Genomic DNA, 24,239 nt, shown 5'->3' on the forward strand with positions numbered 1-24,239 from the left:
GCATTGGAGTTTAAACAGCCGCAACCAAAATGTCTGTTCACTTAGGAGTGAGCCAAGAAAATGTGGTCTTGGTGCAATGGAATGGTGTTTGCTTTCAAGGAGAAGGAGGCAATACAGATGCACGCTACAACCTAGGTGAACTCTGAAAACAGTCTGTGACTTGGAAATATCCAGACACTTTGAAGGAGGGTATTTGAGATGGGGTCCAAGAATCCATGAAATTATATTGGAGACATTATCTTCCCTCACAACCTTGATCTTGCTCCGCACATTGTTCAAAATGTTTACTGTGTCTGTAAACTAGATGCACTTGCCTTATACTACTAAAATGTACCGAGAGGGCTCAGAATTCAAAGTGCTCAACTGCAAGCAAGAGGGCTTGATGCGGACCCCAAGAACCCACATAAAGGCTGCGTGAGCAGGGCGGCCTGCCTGTCATTCAATCCCAGCCTTGGATGGTAGAGACTAGGCGGTTCCAGAGCAAGCTGGTTAACAACACCAGCCATACTGGTGAGGTCAGGGCTGGACTGAGAGCCTGCTGTGAAGAATAATGTGCAAGGGAAATGGAGGATGATTACTGACATCAACCCTGAGCCTCCATGTGCATGCACACGCGCACACATACCAACGTACATGCAAACATGTATGTTGCATACACATGAAAAGAAGAAAAAGTAAAAACAAAGTAAATGTACAAGTAATATAAGAAAGAGAAAATGAAAGAAAAAGAGGGAAATTGGGAAGAGATACAGGATTCAAAGCAGATGAAAGAAATATTTGATAATGGCGATGACTATTGTGATGACGGTGATAATGGTGGTGATGTTGTCTGGTAAAGATGGTGATGATTATGATAATGATGGTTGATGATGATGCTGACAGCTGCTAGTAATGGTGATGCTGGTTGATGACCATAGTGATGATAATGGTCATGATTAGGATGATGGTTATGAATTTTTCAAAAGCTACCTTTTGAGAAGTATGAAGTAGTGAGGCAGACATAATAACAGAGGTTGGCCAACCCTGGGGTCTGCTGTGCAGAGTGTTTGGTTAGAACACTATTGCAGGTGTCTTGCGTTAGGGGAGTCTAGTAGAAAACTCCAACTTCAGGCTATGGCTGGAGTACCTCAAATCTCTTACTGGCTTCCTACCAGGAGCCACACATAGAGCTGTGGAGACAGGCATTTCTAGCTCTTTGCAACTTCCATACCTCACACAGCCTCAAACTGACCCTTAGCCATCCTTACATTCCATGGCATCAGAATCTCCCAGAAGGCTGGAGAAAACTGTGCTGGTCTAGACCTTGAGTACATTGCATGTTATAATAGATGGCAAAGAGCCCTTTGCTTTCAGGGGCTTCTAAAGTTTAAATTAATTGATTAATCTTATGTGTATGTGTATGCTTGTGTATATCCAGGTGTATGCAAGGTGGTGCACAACTACAGGTGTGCACGTGCATGCAAACTACAGGACAGCCTTGGGGATCATTTCTCTGACATTACCTATCTTGCAGTTTTGAGACAGGCTCTCCCTTGTCAAGCAGGCCAGACTAGCTGGCCAGTGAGTCCCAGGGATCTATGTCTCTCCACCTCCTCAGTACTGGGATTATAAGCATATGACACCAGGCCAGCCTTAAAAAATAAACAAATAAACAAAAAATAAAAATGAACTTGGGCCAGGTGGTGGTGGTGCACGCTTTTAATCCCAGCACTCAGGAGGCAGAGGCAGGTGGATCTTTGTGAGTTTGAGGCCAGCCTGGTCTACAGAGCAAGATCCAGGAAAGGCTCAAAGCTACACAGAGAAACCTTGTTTTGAAAAACCAAAAAAATAAAATAAATAAACTTGGATTCTGGGAATCAAAACTCAGGACCCCAGTACTTTACTGACTGAGCCCCAATCCCCTATTAGACTTTTATTCAACTCATACAAGCGTTTTAAAAAGTATAGTAACAGCCTGGCACTGTGTTGAGACCTGTCACCCCAGCTACTGTAGGACAACATGGGGGATTATGACTTCAAGGTCAGAATGAGCAACAATAATAAAACCACCACAAGCAATGCCAACCGAGCAGTTGGAAACAGCAGCTGCTTGGAGAATACACGTATTAGCTTCTGCCCAGGCCCCATAATTTCTTCTGCTGTCAGGCAGCTATGATTTGGGGCATTGTCTGGGAGAATTCCTCAAGATCAAAACAGGCAAATTCTCACTCATTGTCTTATCAGCCGAAACCTTTTTCACTTGAGTAGGAAATTTTCCCTTCACTAAACTGATTCCATATATGTGCATGCACATAGATACACACATGTATTTTAAAGATGCAAAATTAGGCAGTTCCTTCTTTTAGAACAATTAACGAGGGATGAAAAGGAAGATATTAATTCTAAGAAATGTCTTATCTGTGTGTGACAGAGGCAGGTATCAGCTCCTGAGAAATGATATGCTCTGGTAGATCAGTCACATGTCAGGTTCTGCTATCCGTCAGCTGTGAGGGTAGACACTTTTTTCTTTTAAAGAAGATAAATTCACTAGAACAGAATCAAGGAAAGAGAGAAATGGTGCACTTTTATTTTCCCCAAAGAGCTGAGAAGTTTTAGTAATAAATGCCCAAGAGGGAGAATCTGGTCAGGTAAGATTGATTCATCTGGGCTGGAGGATGGCTCAGTGGCTAAAGAGCACTGGCTGCCCTTCCAGAGGACCTGGGTTCAATTCCCAGCACCCACATGGCAGCTCACAATGGTCTCTAACTCCATTTCTAGGGGATCTGACACCCTCATACCAATGCACATAAAATAAAATTAAATAAAGTTTTTTAAAAAGATTGACTCATCGGGATAGCCAGTGACACAGGATGGCACTGCAGCCTATTTTGCCTGTAGTTGGCCCTTCCTCCTCCACTTCCTCCAGTTCATCCTTCACAGCTGCCATCCTTACACGCTCGTCATGGCCAGAGAGAATGGCATACTCCCATCTTCCAGGTGAATCTTGGACAGTTCCAATTATATGCTCGTAAGCGGCAGAGCTGACACCACCCCCCAAGTCAAGTTAGTTAGACTACAATGCTTGCATGCATTGTGCACCAAATGACTACAGAGTTTGTCCTTAATACAACACAGGCATCTTATAGCTCAGAAGGTCACATGTTAAAAGTGGGTCAGCTTCTAGAAACGCCCACACCTGTTCTGAGGCTGTGTGCTACTTAGCATATGGTCCACAGTCAAGTCTATCAGCACCCATCTTTCAGCCTCTCTCTCTCCTTCTCTCTCTGTGTCTCTCTCCTTCCTTCCCTCTTCCCTCCCCCCTTTAACATCTGCTCCCAATGTCACCTCTTTTCCGGTTCTGTCCCCCTTGCTTCTTTCTTTATGACCCTTTGGATGACATTAGACCTCCACAAATAGATCAGGACCACCTCTCTGTCTCACCCACTCAAAAAGCCTTCTTTTGGTCACTCACAGGTTCCAGAGTGACTCCATCTGGGAGAGGATGAACACTGATTTGCACATCACTGGCTCTCACTTGCAATGCGCTGTGGCTCCATAATTACACACCTTGCAGATATACACTGCATCCCAATGCATTCACTCTCAATGAGGATGCTGTGGACCTCAAAGTTCCCAAAACTGGTCCTAGGTGAGGGGATAAAAGCCCTTACTCTTTCCCCATGAACCCAGACACAAGCCGCATACGCATATGAGTCAATGTCTCTACAATATGACAACATGGACTATGGGGTCCTGTGAGTCCAGAGCATCCTCCCCACCCACCCAACTCCTTCACTGTCCTCAGTGCTCACTCCCTGCCTCCTTTGGCTTCTGCCTCAAACTTCAAGTCTGTTTCAGTGTGAAGGTGACTCAGGCGCCTCCCTGGAGAACAGATGTGTCTTTTTAAAGCACATTTTTGTGATTAAGGAACAAAATGTTAATTAAACAGCAGCAGCGTTATCTCTGCTCAGACAGTGTGGCTTTATGGGAATCCTTGCCTTACAGTCCCAGAGGGGATGTGTGCAGTGGCTTTTGCAAAAACAAAAGAAAACAAAAGAAAACCCAGAGAACAATTATCTTCCACCAAGGCTAAAAGCCCTTTTGACATTTCTTCCTGGGATCTCTGGGTTTAGTGCCATCTCTTCCTTCCTGCTTAGTGGAAAGGTAAAGTGGGGGGCCAACTCCCTCCTGCCTTACCAGATGAGAAGGACTGTTGAAAATCAGTGGGGCTGTGGCATTTCTGTAGCCAACAATTTAGGAAGTGAAAAGTACAATACCTTTTATTTTCTTTAATGTGTGTGTGCTGGCCGGGTGGTGGTAGCACATACCTTTAATCCCAGCACTCAGGAGGCAGAGGCAGGTGGATCTCTATGAGTTCGAGGCCAGCCTGGGCTACAGAGTGAGATCCAGGACAGGCACCAACACTACACAGAGAAACCCTGTCTCAAAAAAACAAAAACAACAACAACAACAACAACAAAAAAATGTGTGTGCCTGTGTGGGTATGTATACTACAGACATACAGGAGCCCATGGAGGCCAGAAGAAGGCATCAGATTCTTAGAACTAGCATTATAGATGGTTATGAATCACCATGTGAATGCTAGACACGGAACCCATATCCTATGGAAGAATAGCAGGTGTCTTAACCACTTAACCATCTCTCTAGCCCAAGAATAACTCATCTTCCTATAATGATTATTGATTAGGTCAGCCTGGAAGTATGTGGAAGGGCTGTAGTTTCATCTCTTGCAACTCTATGATCTCTGGGATGTCTGAGGTTTCATTTCTTCCAGTTCTTCAAAATCACACAGGGAAGGAACCCCTGCATGCAGCAGGGAGGTGAGGCTGGATCAGTCATGACATGGCCACTAACTGCAATAGAGTCACACCTTGCTGTGCCATGTACCATAGCCAATGGGCTGCCAAGTAGGGGTCTAAGTCAGGTATGTTGACCTCCAAAGCCAGACCTTTGGGATTCCCACCCTATTGCTTGTTCTTATCTGCTATAAAGCCATGCTCAGCCTGCCATGTGTATTTAGAGATGCTGTGAAGCCAGGGAGAAACAAGCCATCATTGAGTCAGAATGGCCTGAATTAGGTCCTCTCCAGAACTCAGAGGAGAACAAACTGATGACCACTAGGTTCTGGCTCTACCAGCATAGGGCAGGCAGCTTCCCACGTGTTAGCACCAGCATGGGCCCAGGGTTTCTGCCACCCTGGGGAATAAATATATGAGCTTTCAAGGAAAATTTGTGGTCCACCCCTGTTCTGTTCACTGTAAATAGGAACAGAGATGACATCACACTCTGGCAGAGCAGTCTTCACCCACAGCACTGACCTTCATCATAGTGCTGAACCACGTGAGTGGACACCATCACTGGGCTCCCATTCTGAACACACCCATTGTCTGATATCACCTGCAACAGAACAGATGGTTTTGGTGGTCAGGTCTTGGGGGAACACTCATGGGAGAGCCTCAAGGCTGCAGGAGCATTTTCCAACATCATTCTTAAAAGCTGTGTTTGTAGAAACTGCCAGCTCTCCATCCAGCCTTGGAGTAGCAACATGACTCACTCTGGCCGGATTCCTGTCATCATAAGAACACTCCTGGGTTTATGCTCCCTGTCACCAGCCTCACACAGGAAGGCAAGTCCCACAACACACATGGGATGCCGAGGCACAAAGGTGCACTAACTAGGAACCAAGCAAGAGTCTTATCATGGCGATTCAGTGGCCTGCCAGGCTAAATTCACCCGTTTGGCCACACAGATGCAACCATTAGCCATGCCTTTAGTGAACACACCTGTCAAATATAGGAAGTTCCCTGTGTGTGTGTTTATGTGTGTATGTATGTGCATGCTTGTGGATAGGACAACTTCAGAGGATGTTCCTCTAATCACATCCTCCTGTTTTGAGATGGTGGCTTGGAGCTCACCAAGTAATGTACAAGTCCCAGGGATCTGCCTGTTTCCACCTCTTCAGAATTGCTATATACAACTCTGGCTTTTCCTTCCTTCCTTCCTTCCTTCCTTCCTTCCTTCCTTCCTTCCTTCCTTCCTTCCTTCCTTCCTTCCTTTCTTTCTAATGTGGGCTTAAGGAATGGAACTCAAGTCCTTGTGTTTGCCTTGCAAACACGTTACCCACAGATCTAACTCCCTAGCCCCTTGGCCTCAGCGCTTGCCAGGCACTTTTAGGAGAGAGCCCTAACTGTTAACTCTCCACCAGTGCTGTATGCACCTTTATCAACGATCTTTGAAAGCACTGCCGTCCACTCTGATTTCCACATAATTTCAGGTTAAACTATTCTATGGAGAAAGTCAGACACTGTAATTTCAGATGGTTCCCAGAGATCAGTCTTGAACCACTGAAATACCCCCAGGGTTGCCAACCTCAGCACTATGGGTATTTGGGCTAGGGAATTCTTGGCTGTGTGTGTGTGTGTGTGTGTGTGTGTGTGTGTGTGTGTGTGTGTGTGTGTGTGTTTGTCCTGTGAACTGTAGGACAGTGGGTGGCAATTGTGGCCTCTATGCACTAGATGTCAGAAACGTCCCCTTTCTTAGTTGACTATCTAAAATATCTCTAGATACTGTCTGGTGTCCCCAGCGGGAACACTGAAAAACAAGTCTGCATTTGGAAACCAACCTGGAGTAGCTAGCTACTAAATCAGCTCCCTGGCCATCACCCGTGGAAGTCGTTGAAGACACAGGCTGCATAGATCACCATTTCTTCCAATTGCTCGTCTTACATGGAGTCTCAGGGTCTGCATTTTGTGATGGAGGTGTACTCATAATATGCCCATGTGTGTGCATGTGGAGGTCAGTGGTCACATCAGGATACTTGTGTCTGTGTGCTGCCATACCCAACCTTTTCTGTGGGTGCTGGATCAGAATTTGGGTGTACTGAGCATCCCCGCCCCCAATATACATACAAATAGAACCTGCATTTTTCACCAGCTCCTTGGTAGACTTTAAGACTTCAGCTACTAGTGACCAACAGTGAGAGCAGTGGCCCCCAAACTCCATTTCTTCCGTGAGCCCTCGTAGGCAGAGCAGAGCCCTCTAGACTCTACTTTCTGGTGTCAGTGTGCCAGTGATTAAGCGTATGTTACCTTGTAAGAGTTTGCTTCCGGTTCCTTCTCCTGGACTTCCGTTCTTAGTGGGACACTCATTTGGTTGCCCATTGTTACTGCAATAGAGAAAAAGGAGAAAGAAATCAAAACACAAACCTAAGTTTTAGCACCTGCGTGTGAAGCTAAGATAGAGACAGGTTCCCTGAGCTGGCTGATATCTGAAACCAGGCTTCAGCCCTTTTCTCCACAATGAAATTCTTGGAGAAAAAAAACCCCCAATTTCTTGGGTATCATTAACATATATATGAAAAAGATGTACTAATTTTTATTTTATGTGTATGGATGTTTTGCCTGCACAGTGTCTGTGTGCCATGTGCATGCAGTGCCCTCTGGGGACAGAAGAGGGCTTAGGATCCTCTGGAATGGGAGTCACAGAGTTGTGAGCTGCTGTGGGATGTTCGGTATGCTGTGAATGTGTTGCTCTGTTTGGTGGATAAATAAAAAGCTGATTGGCCAGTAGCCAGGCAGGAAGTATAGGCGGGATAAACAGACAAGGAGAATTCTGGGAAGAGGAAGGCTGAGTCAGGAGACGCCAGCCCACCATCCATGGGACAGCATGTTATGGCACACAGGTAAAGTCACAGAACACATGGCACCACATAGATGAACAGAAATGGGCTGAGTTTAAATGTAAGAGCTAGTCAGTGGTAGGCCTGAGCTAATGGCTGAGCAGTTTTAAGTAATATAAATGTGTGGTCATTTGGGTCTGAGCAGCTGCGGGACTGTAAGGACGTAGGAGATGGGTGGGCACAGGAAAACTTTCAGTTACAATGAGCCACCATGTGGGTGCTGGGAATCGAATCCAGGTGCCTTGGAAGAGCCAAGAGAGGAAGCTAGAGTCTCCAGAGCATTGTCATCGCTGACAGGGCAGGTTAGAGCTGAGACAAGCACAGTCATGAGGAAAGGCTAGCAAGAGCAGCATTGCTGGAGGCTTTCCTGGTGGAGACACTGTCTAGGAGCTTTGCTCCGAGGAACACTCACTGACTCCTTGTAACATATCAGCAGGACCTGGAGAGTATTGTCCTGAATGTGCAGATGAGGAAACTGAGGCATGTAGACTGAATGTCTTGGGAAAGGTCATACATAAATATACATATGCACACACAAGAATACATTTATACACAGGACACAGGTAATGGCTCCACCCACACTCCAAATTTAGCTTTTTACAAGTGTCAACACTGATCTTTGACATCTCAACAATGGGGTCTGAAAACTTACAAGCTCTGATTGTTCAATCCAAGTTAGATCTTGTTTAGTGGCTGCTTTTTGGGGCTCGTGAATGTATACCTGTTTGTGTGTGTGCATGTGTGTAGGTCAGAGGTCCACATCTGGGTAACTTTCTCAATTGTCTTCACTTTATTTTTGAGACAGAGTCTTTCACTGAACTTGGAACTTCCCAGACCAGCTGGACCGGCCAACAGTCTTCCTGTGGCTACTGCCCAGTACCAAGATGGTAGGCATGTGCTCTCCAACAGGGCTTTTGGCTTGGGTGCGGGAATCTGAACTCAAGTCCTCATGCTGTGTGCAACCCCTGGCCTACTGAGCCATCTCCCCAGCCCTTTGGCAACTACTTTCAATACACATTTAAGGTCATGAAATATCTTGGGCTGGGAGATGTGTGATACCCACAGTCATGTGACATGCCTTTTTCATCTCATAGAGCCGAGGTTCCCTGACCCTTTCATTGCATCCTCTGAATAGTCTTCTGCAACTTCAGGACCACGGGGAGTCAACAGTGGGAAATGCAGGACCTGTGTTTTGCTGAGATCACCTGGAATCAGACAACACTGCTTTCTCCAGCAATCAATGTCCCCATCTAAAGCTGTTCTAACCTGTCCATCAACTGTTTTAAATGGCAGCATTGAAATCAAACCAAAGCAAAAGGTTTACTGCCACCTACTGGCAGATATAAGCATATCAGAAACAAATTCCTTGAGCCTTAGGGGCTGGAGTCAAAGGAACCGTAGGTTGAAGACATCATTTCGATGGTTGGAAACAAACATCTACTAACAGTTGGCAGGAGGGTGGCAAGGCTTCCAGGGCCCAAAAATGATGTGACTAACAAAGCAAGAATGACAGGTGTGCCTGGCGGGTCCGGAGAGGTCACACTGAAGCTGCAGATAGCTCTAGGTGAATGCAGCGGAACATGGGATTGCGAAGTGGGTTCTAGAGTTTACACTCTGCTCCTGCTCACCACACACTGAAAATCTTGACTCTGGACCAGTTCCTAAGCCTCCCTGAGCCCCAGTATCCTCATCCACATGTTGAGAATAATGAAATGCTTTTAATTGGGATATGCCTGGATGGCTCAGGCTATGAAATGCTTTCTTTTCTTCCTCTCTTTTCTATGTGTGTGAGTGTTTTGTTCACATGTGCATCCTGTGTATGCCTGGTGTCCAAGGAGAGCAGAAGAGGTTGTTGAATCCCCTGGGACTGAAGTTATAGACAGTTGTGAGTTGCCATGTGGGAACTGGGAACCAAACCCAGGTCTTCTATAAGAAGCAGCAGGTTCTCTTAACTGCTGAGTAACTTCTCCATCTCTAAACACTTTTTAAAATGCATATTCATATTTCTTCTCTTGAAAACATTCTATTTGTCTTACTAGCTCATTTATAGATTGTCAGTATTTTTATGTGTGAGTCTTTTTTTTTTTTTTGGTGTTTAATTTATGCATTTTTTTTTTTTTCAAGACAGGGTTTCACTGTGTAGCCTTAGAGCCTTTCCTGGAACTCACTCTGTAGCCCAGGCTGGCCTCAAACTCATAGAGATCTGCCTGTGTCTGCCTCCTGAGTGCTGGGATTAAAGGTGTGAGCCACCACCACCTGGTGCAGATTTTTATATATTGTGGATCTTAACCATCTGTCTGGGTAGAGCTGGTAAAGGTTTTTTGTTCTATTCCGTACAGGCTGTCTGTGTGCTCTGATGATGGCTGCCTTGGTTAGTAGTGACTTTTAAACTTCATGTAGTCTTATTTGGTCATTCCTGGGGCTGTTTCCTGTGCTCCTGGAGCCTAGTTCAGGAAGTTCTTGCCTATAGCATAGAAGTAGACAGGGAACTACTGGAGTAGAAGCATTTGAGGGGTAACAGGACTGGGGGGCGGGGAGAAGAGAAGGCAGGAGAATTAACAACAAAAAACCCAATTGTTTGATGATGTCATACTGAAACCAATACATTTATGCAAATTTAAAATGGAATTAATTAAGGACATTAGGCTCCATCGCAAGCAATAACTGTGAGAATTAAGTGAATATATTCAAGGTGCTACACACAGGGCCTGGCACATGATGGTGCCACCCAAAAGGTAGCTGCAAACCTGATCACCTTTGTTACTGTCCTTGCTAGTTTGGGTCAGTGTCCCTCAGAGTTGCCTAGTGATGAGACTCCACCGAGGAATCTGTTTGGCTCCCAACCATGTGACCCGTGAAAAGATAAGTATCTCTCATTAAGGCTCCTTACTCTTGTCTGGGGTATTTTTGTTTTTGCAGCCTGAGCAGACTAAAGGGTTTGGGGGATAGCTAGCTCTGGAGGTAAAATGCTCGCCACACAGGCATGAGGCCTGAGATCAACCTCCAGTGTTTCCACAAGTAGCCAGCTGCAGTGGTATGCACCCCTAATCCCAGCACTGAGAATGGAGAGAAAGGCATATACCTGGACATATATCCCAGCACTGAGGATGGAGAGAAAGGCATATACCTGGACATATATCCCAGCACTGAGTGTGGAGAGAAAGGCTTATACCTGGACATATATCCCAGCACTGAGAATGGAGAGAAAGGCATATACCTGGACATATATCCCAGCACTGAGGATGGAGAGAAAGGCATATACCTGGACATATATCCCAGCACTGAGTGTGGAGAGAAAGGCTTATACCTGGACATATATCCCAGCACTGAGGAAGGAGAGAAAGGCATATACCTGGACATATATCCCAGCACTGAGAATGGAGAGAAAGGCATATGCCTGGACATATATCCCAGCACTGAGGATGGAGAGAAAGGCATATACCTGGACATATATCCCAGCACTGAGGAAGGAGAGAAAGCCATATACCTGTGCTCACCAATCAGCCTGTCTAGCCAGCTTTGTGAGCTCAAGACCAGTGAGAGACCCTGTCTCAAAAAACTCTCCCAGAGGACCTTGGTTCAATTCCTAGCACCCACATGGTGGCTCACAGCTGTCTGTAATTCCAGTCCCAAGGGATAAGACACCCTTTTCTAGCCTCTGTGGGCACCAGGCACACATGGTATACAGGAAAACAAAATAAGATGCAGAGGATCTAAAAAGTGACCCTTGAGATTGGCCTCTGGTCTACACACACACACACACACACACACACACACACACACACACACACAAACACACACGATCATAAAGGCTCAATGCAGGACTTGACTTCCACAGGACTCAGGTACATAAATAAAAAAATGTCAGTTATTACCCATGTCACAGACATTTTTGGTGCATGCTAATTGTCATGAATATCTATTTCTCGTCATGATGCCTTGAGCTCAGCCGCTGTGGGTTCTGATTCATGCGAACGGCCACTCTGAGTGCTGCTAAGGAACACCTCTCATTTGACAGCCAGGGCTTTCCCCCTCATTTCAGCTGTGGGTTAGCAGTGATCCCTGCTCCTGGGATGGGGATAAATGTACACACCATTCAAGTCTGCCATAGCAAAAGAATATTTCTGAGAACTTCCTCCCAGCGGGCAGCTAAATGACTCTCGGGTGCAAGGAGAGGGCCTGGGAGGGTGGAATGGTGACAGAATTAGTCACCCAGCAAACAAGAAATCACCTTTGATCAGTGCAGTGGAACGCAGACAACCCCAAGCCACCGCCACTCCACCGAGTGCTACCAACATGGCCAGGCTGGCACATTGGGCAGCAAATGCCAGGCTCTCTCCCAGCCCCCAAAGCAAGGTCAGTATTGCTGGTGAATCATGAGAGTAGACCCACTGTGTTCAGCCCCACCATCTAGATATACCTTCTCAGGTGCCTGCCACAGTGCTGGGGTTCGGTGGCCACCCTTAGGGGACCATGCAAAGTGGTGCAGGTTGCTTCCTGTATGGGGGCTGTATGGAAATCCTCCCTCTCTGAGCTCCTCCCCCCAGCCCTGCATTGTTGCTGGGTGTCTAGGAACGTTTGGTGACACTAGTACCACTTCTGTGACACACCGTTGCTTTGCATATGGAGTGACTGGTTCTAGAAGGTCAGCAGCTTACTGGCTCTCTCTCTCTCTCTCTCTCTCTCTCTCTCCCCTCCCCATCTCTCTCTCCTCTCATTACTGGGAATTTGAACCCAAGGCCTCAAGCATGTTAGCCAAGCTCTCTACCACTGAGCTACATCCTAGCTCCTAGTTTATTTTTAGAGAGAGAATCTCACTAGATTGCCTAGGTTACCCTTGGGATTATTCTGTAACCCAGACAGACAACCCCGCTGCATTAAATATCCCAGAGCAGCTGAGAGAACAGGCCTGTACACCAGGCCCAGATTTGATTCTTCTTGTTCTCAGGACTAAACTGAACGTCCTTAAATGAAGAATGGGATGGTGCCATGGGAAGCATTTGGTGTACTGCGCAGGGCTAGCACTAGCTTCTGTGGGTGCCCATGCATGCAGATGTCCTTCTTAGAGCCCAGGCGGCCACAACGTGGGTGAAGAGGGGAGTACCTCCCTGCAGTTTACTGCAGGTGTCTGCTCGCCTCACACAGCCTGGCCCCCCATTCCAGGTGTGTGTTCTCCTTCCGAAAACTCTCATTCCCTGTTCTGTAGAAAAGACCAAGGCTTGGTTCTGCAGTCCCTCCGCATAAGCATGTGATCACCAAGAAGGTGGCCCTTGGTCTGTTCTTCCTGCATTCTTCTGGACCTCACTTCCTGCTTGTTGGGTAAATGGAGAAGGAAGAAGAAAGCTACAGAGAGGCATAGACGGGTTTCGAACCCAGGTCTGTGAGAACTCAGCAGAGTTCAGCCACTTGACTGCACAGGGTTGGGTTGAAGTATAGAAGCCCCTGCCAGGCACTGTGCAGGACACCAGCAGGAGCGGAGTGAGAGGGAGGGAGGTGGCCCTCTTAAGAGCTGTCTGTCCCTCTCCCCTGTACATCTCTCTAGACACAATCCTGCCAGGATCGGCCTTGGCACACCCACTGCTTCCTAGAATACACACCCTCCTCCTTAAAGAGAACACACAACCAGGAAGCCTGGCTCCGTGGTGCATGCCTGTAAACTCAATGGCTGGAGGATTCTGAGTTTGGAACCAGCCTGGGCTTCATGAGACTGTCAAAACACTCAAACCAAACCAGATATGCTTCTGGAGGTTTCAAATTCTTTCATAAAAATAAAGTAAAAAAGAATTTTCTGTGGTTCAGAGCGTGGTTCTTCCTTCCACTCCACTCCATTGCAGCCACTGCAGTATACACACCTCCTCTGGTTAGGGAAGCAAATACGCGCCCTAGGGCCGAGGGCGGCCTGCTTAGATCACAGCGGGGTTGGAACCAGGGTAAGCCAGTGAGGTGGCATCAGGAAGAACCAGGGTTAACAATTTTCTTTTCCTTTCTGAGAAAGAGTCTCAGGCTACAGTGCGGGCTGGAATACACTATGTGACTCAGCTCACTGCACTCTGCCTGCCTCAGCCTCCCAAGTGTTAGGCCACAGGTATGAGCCTTCTTCCTGTTTGTTTTTTCTGTAGTGTTAAGGATGGAACACAGGGCCTCGTGTTTGCTAGACAAGTTTCCTACCACTGAGCTACATCCCTAACACCTTTAGCACAATTTTGAAGAAATCATTAATGCTGTCACAGATCATATTTTTACTGAGTTGAGATTTCTGTGAGTCAAGGATGCCTTCACATAAATTTTCACTTTGTGAATTTTGTCTTCAAGTGTAATTGATCTATTTGGACTTTTTTGGGCATGAGTGTTGGCCTGTATGTGCATGTATGTATGTGTGTGTGTGTGTGTGTGTGTGTGTGTGTGTGTGTGTCTGTGTGTCTGTGTGTGTGTGTGTGTGTGTGTGTGTGTGCTCACAGAGGCCAGAAGAGGGTGTCATATCATAGAGATGATTGTGAGGTGTCAGATGAGTACTGCCAACGGAACCCAGGTTCTCTGCAAGAGCAACAAGTACTCTGAACTGCTGAGCCACATCTCCAGCCCTTATTTATTTATTTACTTATTTACTTATTTATTTATTTGTTTACTTACTTACTTACTTACTTATAAGATGCTTTCACTATATTCTACTGGTTGGTCTAGAACTAGCCATGTAGATCAGGCTGGTCCAAAACTTGTGGTGATCCTCCTGCCTCTGCCTCCCTCCTGAGCACCACTGCCCCTGGCTTTAGCTGCTCTTGGCGGCTGAGTGACATCTTCTGATGTCCTTTGTAATGCAGTTTCCCTCCTTCTGGCTGCCACTTGGATCCACCTCCTTGGCTTCAGACCCGTTCCCACCTCTCTCCACAGTCTTCTTCTCTCCACTGGGAATTGGACCTGATGCTGACACCAAGAGTAGACCAGTGGCTGACGTTAGCTCAGTGTATGGGCATTTGTGTGTATTTGTCCTGAGTTGAGAGGTGTGGTGATGCCCATTTTATAGATGAGGAAACTGAGTCCCACAAGATTGAAGGAACTTGCTCCCAGGGTACCTGGCTAGTCTATGGTTGGGTTGAGACCACCCTCTGAACATCATGGCTCTTCCAGGCAGGCAGGAGAGTGGTTCAGAGGGTGATATAAATTCCCAGGGATTTGAATTCAGCATCTGCCTCACTGGATATCACTACGAATGTCACCATGATCATAGGTAGAGCCAGATTCCCAGACAACATTTAACAAGTCCCTTTTGCCTGTCTTCACAGGTCCTTAGAGAATGTTCCTAGCCTCAGATTTGAAGTCTGCTTGGCTGTGAGATTCTTGCCTTGACACTGGTCCCCAATCTTCGATGACCCTGCAGGGTCCACACAGACCTGAGTGACTTATGTTGCTCCATACTGAAACAGGCCACATGGCTACTGAAGCTTTTAGGAAGCACAGTCTCTAAGTCCATTTCACAGGCCATAAAACCAAAGCTCTCACAAACCAAGACCACAGAGCAAATGAGTGGGAGATAGGAGCAGGGAGCAGATTCAACCCTTGGGTCCCCAGCCTCTATCTCATCTCACCCCCACCACAAGCAATGGACACCCCAGCAAAGCTTCAAGGCTGGAGGTGGTTACCTGAGGAGCTGCCGCTGGTGGGAGTATCTTGGGTCCCTGCTGTTTGTAGCAGTTGTTTCTGCTCAGGGTCCTGCGTCTCCAGCTGTTGCTGCCCCGTACCAGACAAGTGCAGAGCCTGGCCCTGGCCCTTTGCTTCCTTGTCCTGGTCTGCTGGCTGAATACACAGAGCAGGGCAAACACGCTGGGAGGAGTCCTCCCTCCCCTGCCTGCCTGCCCCGTGGAAGCGTCTCTTCCTGCATTTCCCTGCCTTTCCTCCCAGTAAAAAACAGAGCGCCTGAATTCTCTTACATTCATGCCTCCTGGGCGTTGTGAGCATCTCATGCAGTGTCCTTTACCATGTGGGGCTGTGCAGGTGGACCTGGGAGGCAACAACTTTCTGTGACAATTGTGCATCACAGTCAAAGCCAGGAGAAGATGTTCTGGGAGGGTCTGCAGCTCTATGTTGTCTTTTATCTGTGTTGGTTCCAGGATGCCATCTCCACCATAACCTGACCACCTAGCTAGAAGATGATGCACCTCCCCCTCAACCCGCCCCCAGTGCCTAGTCCTGTAAAAGTTCTGAGCATCAAAAACCACTTAGACTGCTTTCTGGACCTGGCCGAGCAGGAGGTGCCATCCTGGGTGTTGACATTCAACATAACGAGGACCAAAAGGCTCAGCACAAGGAGTCCGAGAGCCAAGACATCTCCCTGCAGCTGCTAGTCAAGCTGTGCAGGTTTCTGGCCAGACGAACCAACTCGACCTTCAATCAGGTTGTGCTAGAAAGATTATTTATGAGTTGCATTAACTGGCCACCTCTGTCCCTATCCCAGATGATGGGAAAGATGAAGCTTCCTGGCCAAGAGAACAAGACAGCTGTGGTTGTAGGGACAGTCACAGATGATGTGTGGATTCTCGAAGTGCCCAAACTGAAGAAGTGTGCACCGCAGCCTCGCCCAAAGTCGCATCCTCAAGGCTGGGGGTAAGATCCTCACCTTCGACCAGTTGGCCCTGGAGTCTTCCAAGGGCTGAGGCAGGCACTATGCTCCTGTCTGGACCTCAGAAGGGCCGAGAGGTGTACCGGCATTTTGGCAAGGCCCCAGGAACTCCACACAGCAATACCAAACCCTATGTTCACTCCAAGGGCCAGAAGTTCGAATGTGCCAGAGGCAGAAGGGCTAGTGGCTACAAAAACTAACCTTGGATCTTACTGTCATTAAAAGAAAAAAAAAAAAAAAAGCACCAGGCGGTGAAGGCACATGCCTTTAATCCCAGCACTTGGGAGGCAGAGCCTAACCTAACCCTGATCTACAGCGCAAGATCCAGGAAAGGCACAAAGCTAAACAGAGAAACCCTGTCTCAGAGGAAAAAAACAAAACAAAACACTTAGAGTGGTTTATTGTGACAAAAGCATGTGACATTGCTGGTCAGAAGTTCAGGACAGGAATTTGTTTGCTTGTTTGAGACAGGGTCTCATGTCGCCTAAGCTGGCCTTGATCTTACTATGCAGTTTAAGGACATCATTTGATCCTCCTGCCTCCGCCTCCTCAGTGCTGGGATTCCAGGTGTGCACATGCACCTCCACATCCAAGCTATGTGACTCAGGAGATGGAATTCAGGGCTTCGTGCACACCAGGCAAGCTGCTCTACCAATGGAGGTACGTTCTTAAGCCAAGATGCTACAGCATGTAACAAGTTAAAGAGTCTCGTGAGGATGTATGGAACATACATGAGAGTGAGCATGAAATCAAGCCAATGAAGACACAAAAGGATGGGGAGGGATGAAACAGTATGTGCATGTTCTTTATAGACTTGCTGAGAAGTCTTCACAGTCATAACTGAGCTTCCTGACAGCCGATGCAAAAGGAAAATGTGCTAAGGACACTCCAGGGAAAACATTCCAGAGAAATGCAAACCAGTAATTACTGCGGCTTCTGTCAATAACGCACTCATCCAGGTCCTCATTGTGACTATTTGCAGAGCATCAGGCTATAAATTTAGGCCTGGTGGGTGGGGCTTCCCCACCCTCCTGGGCTTATTGTTACTGGACACAGAGTCCTAACAATGTAAATGCTGGACTCACAGAACATGAGTCTTGCTGGCCAAGAATAGCTGCAGCAGTTGAGAGCATGGAGTCAGAGTCAGAAAGCAGCAGAAACGTCATACAGGACTGAAGTACACTCTCAATTTCTAATTGGGGGAGCACCGTGCCTGGATTTTTCGCACGGACTCTGGGGAATTTGCTTTACCAATTGAATTATCTCTCCAGCCCATATTTGTGGTTCTTAGAACGTGTGCCCCCACCCCCTTCTGTGTGTGGCATCATACAGACTTGCATAGCAAGCAGGCTAATAACACTCAGATTACACACGCTGGTTGTAGATGCCCTTTTACTGCCAGGCTTGCTCAGCACCCCCGCCCCCATGTGGATGGTGGCACCCTGAGTGGTAGGTGTGAAAGGGTGGTAAGAGCAGCCACTGTGCATACACCTTGTGTACATCCTTTACACACCATCACCTTTGCTTACACAACCTCAGCTCACAGATTACACTATTAAGAATATCAAGGGGGTGTCTGATGAGATAGCTCAGTGGTTAAGAGCATGTGGGACTCTTACAAAGGATCCAAGTTCAGTTTCCATCACCCATGTTAGGAGGCTCAATATTGCCCATAATTCCAGCTCCAGGGGATCTGATCCCCTCTTCATCCTCAGGTGCACATACTACACAGACAAAAACACATATACATAATTAAAAATAAAATAAATGGTTTAAAAGTAAGAAGAATTTCAAGGGGGTTAGGAAGGGGGTTCAGCTATGCAAAGGTGAGGATGTAAAAGCCAGGTGGGTATGGTGGCTCACCTGCAATCTGAGTGTGTAGGAGGCAGAGGCAAGGAGTCCCTAGAGCAAGCTGGGAGTCAGATCAGCCTGAAACAGTGAATTCTAGGTTCAAATGAGAAACCATGCCTCAATGTATAAAGTGGAGAGTGACCAAGAAAAATGCCCAGTTCAGCCTTGGATCTTTTCTCAAGGGTCATTGCTGCTGTGATGAAACACCATGACCAAAGAAAGTCAGGAAGAAAAGGGTTTATTTGGCTTACACTTCCACACCATAGTCCATTACTGAGGGAAGTCAGGGCAGGAACGCAAACAGGGCAGAACCTGGAGGCAGGAGCTGATGCAGAGGCCATGGAGGGGAGCTGCTTACTGGTTTGCACCCCATGGCTTGCTCAGCCTGCTTTCTTATAGAACCCAGGACCACCAGCCCAGAGACCACCAGAATGGGTTGGGCCCTCCCCATCAATCACGGATTAAGAAAATGCCCTGCAGGCTTGTCTACCACCTAATCTTATGGAGACATTTCTCAATTGAGGCTCCCTCCTCTCAGATAACTCTAGCTTGTGACAAGTTGACATAAAACTAGCCAGCACAGACCTCCACATGCATGCACACACACATGTGTACACTCACCTATGTATGCATATCCATCTACATGTGAATACTCAAATATACATGCATATTCACTACCTACACATACATATGGGAAAAAGGGATTTCCAGATGGTGACCACAGGACCTGAAGCAGAGCAGAACGCCCTGGGTGGAGACAGCAGTGAGCCTCCTGCACGAAGACTTCCTGGTGAAGACTCTGCCTCCCTGCAGGACAAGCCGGACACTGAGCAGAGCTGCTCTGCATACAGACTGGAGATACTCATAACACACCCCTGACATGATTCACCTCCTAATCTTCTCTCCCTAGGATCTCCACCTCTTCAAATATTGACTGACCCACATAGTTGTCAGCTCCTGTCTCCAGAATCTGGATGGAGCTGGTTGCAGAAGGCTCACTGGAAATCCAGCTTATCCTGACACCATTCTTCAAGCCAGTCTGTGACAACCCTGCATACATGCTGTCCTCTTCCATACAGACCTTTGCCTGTGCTCACTGAGCCAATGTCAGCATCCCCCCCTGTGTGTGTGTGTGTGTGTGTGTGTGTGTGTGTGTGTGTAGGCCAAAGGACAACCTTGATGCAGCTCCTCAGGTGTTACTCAGCATTATTTTGTTGTGTTTTGTTGTTGTTTGTTTTTGAGACAGGGCCTTTGATTAGCCTGAGCTTACCAAGTAGGCTAGGCTGCCAGCGAGCCCCAGGCACCCACTAGTGATAGAGCGGGATTCCTGACATCATCTTCCAGCTTCCATATGTGCATACACCGGTATGAACCACCCGACACGTACATGCATATACTACACATGCACCACACACACATAGGCATATACACACATGCAAAAATAAAAAGGAACTCCCCAAAAGATTGTAGTCAAAATAAAATAAAATTTTGTTATATTTGGAAATGTTTTACCTTTTTATAGCACCAGGTGTTTTTAAGAGCAATTTATAAGTTTCCATTTTTCCATAAATAGTTTTTTTCTTTTTAAAAAGGTTTATTTTATTTTTGGAATTCTCAAAGAATCAATAAAAATATTATACTAAAAAAAGAAGTACCTCCATCCAGGAAACAATGACTACTGGAATGAATGAGTAGAGAAAAAAAGAAAGTAAAAAAATATTTTATAGTTGTGTGTGAGTGCCTGTGTTATTGTATGCCACATATGTGAAAGTGGCCACAGTGGCTGGATGAGGGCATGGGATCCCTGGAGCTGGACTTAGTGGCCATGGTGAGCTGCCTGGCATGGGTGCTGGGAACTGAACTGTGGTCCTCTGACAGCAGGACACACTCGCAACTGCAGGCTGTTTAACCAGCCCCTTGTTTTCTAAACTAAAACAGAATAAATGGACATGCTCACTCTTCAGGTTTGGAGTAGTGCTCATAGTTGTCTGGAAACAATTGTTAGAGTCTGTCTCTCAGCTGCACACTTGTGGAACCAACGTGTGTGTTTTTCATCTTAACCAAAGTGGCACAGGCTGAGGTGGGAGGAGACGCCTGTGTCTTCCAGCAGGGCAGATTCCCAAGAACTTTAAAAAATCTGAAATCATACTGCTGTTTTCCACTTTTTTAAAATTTTGGTGCAAAACAAGTAATTTTGCTGGAAGATTATTGGAAAAAAAGTTGTATTTTATACAAATATTTCCATTAGCATCTAATGGGCTTATTATACTTTTAATGAACTTATGAATATTTAAAACTTGTTAGTTCTGATTTCCAACATGACAAACATTGCTAGATCTCATCCGAATGAAACAAAAAGTCCTGGGGCTGGAGAGATGGCTCAATGGTTAATAGCACTGGCTGCTCTTCCAGAGGACCTGAGTTCAATTCCCACTTGGTGGCTCCCAACCACCTATTATAGGATCTAATGCCCTCCTTAGGCATGCAGGTATACATGCAGAACACTCATACATAAATACAATTAATAAATTAAAAAATAGAAACAAAAAGTCCTGTCTGTCCTCGATTGTATATGACGGTGTCAGGGAATGGATTGGAGCTGTTCCCACAGGTCATGTTCTGAACGCTGTCTCCAGCAGTGATACTTTGGAGGTGGAGGCATAGAATGTTTGGAAAGTAGGGTCCTGCTGAAGGAGGTGAGTCACTAGAGGTTGGCCCTTGAAGGTAATAGACACTCCTGGTTCGGTCAGGTGTCCTCAGGTTCCTGTGTACCATCATGATGTGGGAAGCTCAGCAAATGCTCGTCCCTCCCCTAACCTCGCTCAAGTCTTCCCCAGTGGGATGCGTTAACACTTCCAAAACAACACCAGGTCTCAAACCTCCTACATCTATTACATCGTCTCTGTTGGGTTTTCTGTCTCAATGAGGAAGGCGACCAATGCAACTCCAGAGAACGAAGTTTTTAAATTGATTTTTCCCATGATTCTAGAAGAAATAAATTTTCATTATAAAGCATACATGGAGCAGTGGCCCAGGGTGTAGCTCAGAGAGAATCTGGCAAGCCCTGGATTCAAACCCCATTATGACTCAGAAAAACAAACGGGAAGAGAATTATGCAAAGGCATGTGAAACAAAAACAAAAGAGTCCGTCTTGAGAAGATTCTTTTTGACAATTGTCCCGTTCCATATCAACATCACACATAGTCCTTATTCCGAAACACTGCTTTGGGTTTGTTTTGGGACAAAGTCTCAGCAGAGTGAGGAGGAGGATTCAGTGACCTGATTTCTGCTGAATCCTCCTCCTTACTCTGCTGAGTAGCCATGGGCCACCAATCTTGTAAAAGGGACACTTTCAAGCCACAACTTCTCCTGTTCTACTGTCTGGGCATGCCCAAAGTACCCCCTCAGTAATTCCAGAGGGTGGTCCATCTAACTTCCAAATTCATTAAGTCTCCAAGGACTCTCTCCAATGCAGTGGAAGACAGGCAGGGGTTCCATGCTTTCAAAGCCTCCCCCTGCTCTCTTTCTGTCTGTCTGTCTCTCTCCACCCCCATCACCCTTCTTTCTGCTCTCCCTGCACCATCTTCCAGGTTCCTGGTCTTCACTCCCCAGTTGGCCCCTCCTCCTAACTTGCCATGTTCCCTTTCTCTCACTATAAAACTGCCCCCTTCTCTGCCAATTTTGTGCCACTTTCCAAATCTTGTTGCTAAAATTCTACTCCAGAAAAATGTCTTTCCTTTTGCTGGCTTGTTAACAACTGCCTCAGGCTATTTCCTTCCTGACCACAGCCCTGCAGGACAAGGTCCCTGCTCCAATCAGGTAGTTCTGTCCAGCAAGTTCAGACCCCCACATGATCCCCTGCAAGATCCTCTCTGTCATATCTCCCCACATCTGTCTGCTTCTCACTCCCCTGGACCAGAGGTTGACATTTGCCAAGAGGCTGGTCCCCTTCATGTGAGTGTGCTGTCCAGATCTGCCTCCAGGGCCCTGGACATAGCTAGCTGTGATTTCTCCCACAATGCCTGCCTCCATCTACACTAACTCAGCCCCTCTAGGATGGTAAATCTATCTCTACCCTTCCACCCCACCCCCATTGCTGACTTGTAGCTAACATAAAACTAGGTCTCACTCCCCATAAGAGAAAACACAAAGTCCCAGTTCCTTAGGTCCTAACCCCACCTGAATCATAACTTGAACTACAAGTTTTTAAGAAATTAGTCTATGTTTAGTTCACAAGCTTGCAAACTGCTTCTCTAGTCTGCAAAAATTCCCCCTGTCCCACCCTTTTCTCTTCCCCTCCCCATCCTGGGGAACCAAGTAACTGAGACTCAACCCCCTCACCCCAGCCCTACCCTCGCTCAGCAGTGGACAAATGATAAGGTGTTCTTCTAAAAGGTGGAGCAGGGTGAGGGGGATGTGAAGGGGCTTAGGCAGCAGAATTCCTCTGCCCTGCTAAACCAAAACAGAACAAACTTATTTTAAAACTTCATAAAGGAAATTCAGAAACATTTATTCAGTCCTTGACCCCTCTCATCTCAATGGTTAAATATAATAGTTACATGTGATTCAGTGTGTTGTCATGTTCTGGCTAGTATGTTCCCTAAGGGTTTTATTTAATCTGTCGCCTGTGATCTCCATGTTTTTGTCCTAGTTTAGCTTTAGCTGTCAACTTGATACATGCCTGGAGTCACCTGGGTAAAGGGAACCTCAGGTGAAGAATTGCCTCCACCAGACTGGCCTGGGGCCATGTCTATGAGACCTTTTCTTCATTGCTAACTGATATCAGAGGGCACAGCCCACTGTGGGTGGTGCCATCCCTTAAGCAGGTAGTGCTAGGCTATATAAGAAAGCAGGGCGAACAAGTTAGGAGGAGCAATCCAGTAAGCAGCATTCCTTCGTGGTTTCTGCTTTCTATTACTGCCTTGAGTTCCTGCCCTGGCTTCTCTCAATGAGGGACTACAAGTTGTACCATGAAATAAATCCTCTCTTCCTCAAGTTGCTTTTAGTCTTGGTGCTTATCACAGTAACAGGAAGCAAGCTGGAACAATCTTATGTTAAAAACAACAACAACAACAACAACTAAATAAGACTTAGGGCCTTGATGTAAAGTGAGTGCACAGGATATTCTGATCTCTTTTGGGTGTGGTGTGGTGTGTGTATGTACATAAATATAAACATGTGTAGGATGATAGAATTTTAAACTACATAACTGGCTTAAAGACATAGTTCTCTTTTGGATATATTTGAAGGTGACTGCTCTGCTCCATCTATGTTTATACATGTCAGATAATGGGTCTACAGTACACATGTTTTATGTGTGTAAAATATCATTAAGTTTTAAGATATAATTGATTTGAAGATTCTACAAACACAAGTAGGTATAAAAAGCCATTAAGTTGAAAAGGACACAAAGGAGTTACAGATATACCTAAAATAAAACCTCAGCTCGTGGGGCACGCCCTCCTCTGCCAGCTGTTCTGTCTTTAACTCTGCTATTTACAGGCTACCCAGTCAGAGCCGTGAGGGTCACACCCACCTCCACCTGTCATCCCTGCTTCCTTTCTCTCTCACCCACCTTATATCCTGTCGGGGTTCTCATGGCTGCTGTACCCGGCTTTCTTTGAGGCCAGCAACCAGCTCCCGAATCATGACAGGGAGACTTATCACTTATGAATGCTCAGCCTTATCCTGTGCTTGTCCCACTAGCTCTGATAACTTAATTTAGCCTGTTTCTCTTCATCTATGTTTTGCCTTGGGGCTTTTTACTTTTCTTTCATTCTGTATGTCCTACTCTGTGTCTGGCTGGCTGGTGGCTGCCTGGCTGCCTGGCCCTTCTCTCTTCTCTCCTCTCTAGCCTAGATTCCTCCTCCTACTTACTCTCTCTGCCCACCAGCCCTGCCTATCTCTCTACTGTCTAGCTAGTGGCCATTTAGCTTTTTATTAGACCAATCTGGTGCCTTAGGCAGGCAAAGCAACACATCTTTACATTATTAAACAAATGCAGCATAAACAAATGTAATACACCTTTGCCTAGTTAAAGTAACATTCCACAACACATGGCCCCCCAGACTTGGTCTGTCTTAATGCTGGGGTTTT

At 46.5% G+C, this 24,239-nt stretch overlaps 1 pseudogene; it reads left to right on the forward strand.

Annotated features, from left to right (window-relative positions):
- The first annotated feature begins 328 nt into the window (after nucleotides 1-328).
- Nucleotides 329-16,492, forward strand: LOC118581940 (annotated as a pseudogene).
- The last annotated feature ends 7,747 nt before the right edge of the window (nucleotides 16,493-24,239 follow it).

The sequence above is a fragment of the Onychomys torridus genome, chromosome 4, assembly GCF_903995425.1.
Source record: "Onychomys torridus chromosome 4, mOncTor1.1, whole genome shotgun sequence".
NCBI lineage: Eukaryota > Metazoa > Chordata > Mammalia > Rodentia > Cricetidae > Onychomys > Onychomys torridus.